This window comes from Natator depressus, chromosome 16, assembly GCF_965152275.1.
Source record: "Natator depressus isolate rNatDep1 chromosome 16, rNatDep2.hap1, whole genome shotgun sequence".
Lineage (NCBI taxonomy): Eukaryota > Metazoa > Chordata > Testudines > Cheloniidae > Natator > Natator depressus.
The window spans coordinates 4,871,623-4,877,309 of NC_134249.1; the positions used below are offsets into that span (position 1 = coordinate 4,871,623).

General features: G+C 41.7%; 1 pseudogene; it reads left to right on the forward strand.

Moving 5' to 3' along the window:
• The first annotated feature begins 1,314 nt into the window (after nucleotides 1-1,314).
• LOC142000005 (E3 SUMO-protein ligase KIAA1586-like) lies at nucleotides 1,315-3,249 on the forward strand (annotated as a pseudogene).
• The last annotated feature ends 2,438 nt before the right edge of the window (nucleotides 3,250-5,687 follow it).

Sequence of the window (5,687 nt, forward strand, 5' to 3'; positions counted from 1 at the left end):
CTGACCCGACCAGACACTAGGATCCAGAGGGATCTGCTGGCTATTAGGGTCTCTGCGCGCTGCCGGCGCCTGCAAGCCCTGCTCCGCGGCTCCGGCAGCTCCCATTGGTGCTTTTCCTGGCCAATGGGAACCACGGAGCTCGCGCTTGTGGTAGGCACAGCACATGGAGAGTCTGGAGACACCTCCCCTTGCCGCTCTGACCCTAGGAGCCAGAGACCTCACAGCAGGGCTGGTGAGTGCGGCCAGGGAAGGGGGCAGGGCGTGATGGAGTGAGTGTCTGGGAGGTCTGTGGGGTGCTGGGCTGTGAGGGTGTGGAGGGTGATGGGCAGTGGGGGAGGTTTGTTTGTTTTGGGGTGCTAGGCAGTGGGGGCCTGTTGGGGGGTGGTGGGCAGTGGGGGAGATCTGTGTGTGTCAGGGCACTGGCAATGGGGGTCTGTGTGAGGCACTGTTTAGTTGTGGTGGTGGGGCTGTGAGGAAGGGCACTGGGAGGGAGGGAGGAGAAATCTGTGTGTTTTGGGAAACTAGAGAGTGGGGGGGTTCTGTGTGGGGTGCTGGGCAGCTGTGGTGGGGCTGTGGGTGGGGTGGGCTGGGCAGGGGTGGTGGTGTGCACAGCACTGTGCATTTGTGGTGGAAATGTGGGGGGGTTGTGGGGGGGGGGCTCTGGGCATAGTGGGTTCAGAGGGTGCAGGGCAGGGGAGCTGTGTGGCTCTCCACCCCCTCCCCACCCAATGTGTCGTGATATTTCATTCTTGCGATCTGGTCACCCTATTTATGGGCGACTTTTGGCATTGTTCGCCCGCCATCTATCAACACAGCCAGATTCTAGTAGCTGGCAAAGGGGGGGGGGAAGGGAAAGAAGGGTAATGAATCGTACCCCTCCCACCAGCACTTCAAACGTGGAACGTTGATCAGGTCGGGATGGTCGGGACCCACACATCTCCTTGTAGTCTGTTCATTTGGCTGTGTACAAACTCAAGTATGTGCGAATAAGTCAAAATGCCTGGCCTTAGTTGCTAAGGAACTGCAAAGATTTCCCAGAAATGAACAAAGCTAAATGTTGTTTTCATGATTGAAATCTTTCAAAGGCATTGGACTTCAGACATTAACTTGTGATGTTTTACCATTTTTCCATGTTTTTTTGCCACAGATGCATGGACGTGATCGGAGCTATGCACAAACTTCCGGTATCCTGATCTGAATGATCTCCCATTTGCCCTTTTGTCGAGTCACGCTGTTAAGCGCATTGAAATAGTAACCATATAATAAAAGTATTAATTTTAAATAAACCAATCTGGTAAAAAAATCAATCCCAAAATGTCACTGTCTAGAGGTCAAAAGTGTAAAAGAACAGTGACTTCATTTAAATCTGGATGCCTGGATGAGATTATAGAGACAGTTACACCGAAGTCACATAGTGTAATGCTTGTTCAACTTTGTGAAATATTCACATATGATGAGGACAACGGAGTGGTTTGTGTATATTGTCGAGATGCCAGCGCTTCGGGAGAATTTTCAAAAGGAAGAATGTGGAACGATGTGTGGAAGTTGGATTTCTTAAAGTGTCATCTGTCAAGTAAGTCTCATATAGATGGTGTAACAAGACTTAGAAACAAAAACCCTTCCTTACAGAGCAGATTGCTTAGCATGATTCTTGCAAGTCCAGCTGAAAAGCAGAGGAGGCAAATTAATCTTGAACGCAAGTGCTCAAACCCAGAAGAAATCAAGGTAATTATTGACAGTGTGTTGTTGGCTATTAAAATGAACAGCTCAATGCTTTTAATGCTATTAATGACCATATGGAAAAGTATGTGTGCATACCAGCAAGCTGGAGAAGTAAAAATTATGCTTTTGAATTTCTTGAAATTATCACCTGCATTGTCCAAAATGACCTCATGCGTGAAATAGCATCGGCAATGTTTCGTCCTCTAGCTGTTGATGAAAGCACTGATATATCCATTAACAGATACTTGATACTCTATTTTAAATATAGATCCATAAATTCTGCAGACTATAAAACTTCGTTTGGTGGACTATTACGATTGCAAGAATGTGATGCTGTTTCAATAGTGTCTGCAATCAAAGAGTTTTATAAAAAACACCAACTTGATCTAATGAAAATGGTGATGTTCACATCTGATGGTGCCTCCGTGATGCTGGGCAAACTCAATGGCGTGGCGGCTCAGCTGAAACGTGATATTCCACACTTAGTCCAGCAACATTGCATTGCACACTGGGAAGACTTGGGGATTTCGGCTGCATGGAAAGAGGTCAAGCTGATAAGAGACATTGAAACCTTAATGAGAACTGTCTACATGGTGTTCTGTCGGTCATCCAGGAGAAAATGCAAATTTCAGGAAATAGTGGATGCTTCTGAATGTGAGTCAGTGGCTTTCAGGCCACTCAGTGAAGTGCACTGGTTATCTAGGCACTCTGCACTTTGAGCAATTATTCGCAACTATAATCCTCTTCTGGACAGTTTCTAAATACTGCCACAAAAAGCTGAATACCATGGAATACCGAATAACATTAAAAGTTTTGAATGATGTTTTGTCGGAGCTGGCTTCACTATCCACGCTGCTCCAGAAATGGGGCCTTACATCTCTTGAAGCATTTCACCTTGCCTGAGGTAAACTGAACAAGATCAGAAGACAATACCTTGGAGATTCAGTCTTATGGAGTGACGAAGTTAAGGCTCTCTTAGATATGAGCTCTCAAGAAAATAATGAAATTGATACCAGTTCCATAATAACTTTCATAAACATCTTGTGTGCACATTTGGCAGACAGGTTTCCAGAGGATGAAGTCCAGGAGTGGTCCGCTTTTGATTGTGCAGCAATATTTAAGTGTGACTTCAATTTTGGAATTCGTCAGGTCAAATCCCTATGTTCAAAATACAAAGACTTTCTTGCTGAAGAGATTGTTATAGTCAATCAGTACAATGACTTCAAGTTTGCATTAGCTGAAAGAATCAAAAGCCAGTTGGTTTTAAGTTTCCCGGATATGGTGACATTTGCTCACCAGAACGAACAGTTTCAGAATCTTGCAAAGTTGATGGATATTTGAGGAACATTCCTAGCATCAAGTGCAGACTGTGAACGTGGCTTTAGCTTAATGAACACTCTAAAAAACAAACCATGGAATCGTTTACAAGTAGATCATTTGGACATGCTGATGTGTATTGAGAGTTACCAGCTGGATGGAGTTTATATTGAATGGGCAAATGAAGAAGATTTCAGGGAAAAACAGTAAGGTTAGTTTAGCAGTCTTTGACATTTCGACCAACAAGGACATTAAAATGCATTTGTAATTACATATCTTATTCTTGGCTGATAATCATTTATTGATATTTTTTAGAAAAATTTTAAATTTAAAACACAAATTCTTGTTTTTCTTTTTTTACTTATGATGTGTCTATCTGAAAACCCATATAAATTGACACAAATTGCAAATTAAAAGTTTTTAAATGTATAAGCATTTTACTCGCTTGGGCGCATTTGCCTCATTGTGCACAAATTTGAACTCTGCTTCAAAAATTTGCACAGAAGAAATTCTTTGCGCACACGGCCTGTCAAAAATTAGAGAGAGCATTGATTCTAACATTTTAAAGATAAAGCTTATATTCTCAAGGACCTAGAAGGATTTAATGTCCATTGGACATTGGTTGTGAAAGTATTTTCCTTCAACCTGCAACCTTCAGTAAGACAATTGTTGGAAGACAATTTGCCTTTCCTCAGAAAGACAGTCTGCAACTTTAGGTTATTTTTTTAGCTTTGCTCGCTTCTCTCTCTATATTTGAGCTGTGTTGAAAGCAAAGTCACTAGAAATGCTTGCAGACCTACAACTCTGGCTGTACACCAATAGCTATTTGTACATGGTCCTTTTTCAAATATTCCATCATTTTTGTATATTTTCTTATATATATCCTTCCCCCTCTGGGAAATCCTTCAGAAAAAGTTTATAGAAAAAAACTATTTCAGCATTCCAGCAGCCATCTAACTCAAAAACTTAAGAATAATTAGATTTTGTACTGGGCCTTTTATCCCTATATCTTAAAACAATTTGAAAAAAGGGTATTATAACTGCCCACATTTTACAGACAGTGAAACTAGGCAGCACAGAGAGAGGATGTGAAGCAGAAAGTGAAATGATGCAGCCAGCACTTGAGATCTCTTGTACTTAAGACAAAAATGTATGACCAGGGGCATAAAACTGGATTTCTACCAACCTGGCTAATAAATTGAATAAAGAACAACATATTTAGCCTCTAGAGCAGATTCCATCTATTGATCTCAAAGTGCTGTACGTGGGTGCATATGCATCATTATCTCCATTTTACAGATAGAGAAAGTGGGATACACAAAGGTGAAGTGACTTGCTCAAGATCACACAGAGAGTAACTGGCAGAGTCAAGAAGAACTCTGGTCCTTTGAATGCCTCCTCCTTTGCAATCCACAGGCCCATAGTCACCCCTAATAGAGACCTCTGGGATAATTCCCCAGATTAAACACACAAAGTGTTAAATCTATTAACCTGCGGAGAGCAACATCATCTTCCAAAAATGACACCAGCTACTGCCCCTGAGAAGCACTGCAGCATTGGGTGAACTCTGAATTCTCTCTCTCTCTCTTCGTTGACTTTACTCGGTTTAACAGCAGGAGAGTTGAAGAGCTGGACTGCAAAATGAATTTAGAGATACTATATTCTCTTTACAGGAAAGCTGTGCCCTAGGCTTGGTTGAGTTTGAAGCTGAATTCTGGGGAATCTGGCATGCAGATAACACTGATGCTTTTTGGTATGTATCAAGGAATACCGGAAAGAGCATGATTTCTAGAGTCCATCATGAAAACCACAATCTTGGTGCTGCTGAATCTGAGCAGAGCGCCTCTTCTCCATTTTATAGTACATGCCAGCATCCCTGCTGAGCAGTGCCTTTAAGATTACTGCCAAAAATTAGCCAGAAAAGTAAAGAGCTTCTCCCTAGGATACTATGCAGCAATCAGTACAAGAAATAAACAGTTATTATCAATTGTTTCACCCCACATAATCAATTAAGGTTTCTTGAGATGCCTATGGTGTGACATCATTTGTGTAGAGAGGGCATCTGACTGTGTCGAGTGGGACTACCTTTCAAAAACAACGGAGCAGCTGGGATGTGGGAAATTTTATTCATACATGTATCTCCATTATACAAAGGAACAAAGGTTAAAGTTAGTACTAATTCACTGATACATTAGTCATTCCCTCTATCCAGGTAAACGCCCCTTTGTCTGGTATCCACCATGACTCATATTATTCTCATATCTGTAGAATCATCAGCCTGTTTAATTAGGCAAGACTCTTTAATTGGAATCATTAAAACTGAGAACAAATGGCATCTCTCTCTTAGAGAGACAAGGTAGTTGAGGTAAAATATCAACTTCTGTTGATGAGAGAGACAAGCTTTCGATCTTACACAGAGCTCTTTGTCACGTCTCTCTCTTGTCAAACAAGGTTTTGCCATAGTCCCTTAATCCAATAGAATCATTCTATCTGAACTTCCTCCTTATAAATATATTTGCCAGTATTCTGTACTAGGGATCATTTGAGAAAAATCTGATGTAGCCTCTGAGTAACTGTTTATTAATTAATAATATTAAGCATTTATATAGCGTTTTTCTTCATAGATCTCAAAGCACTTTGCAAAGGTG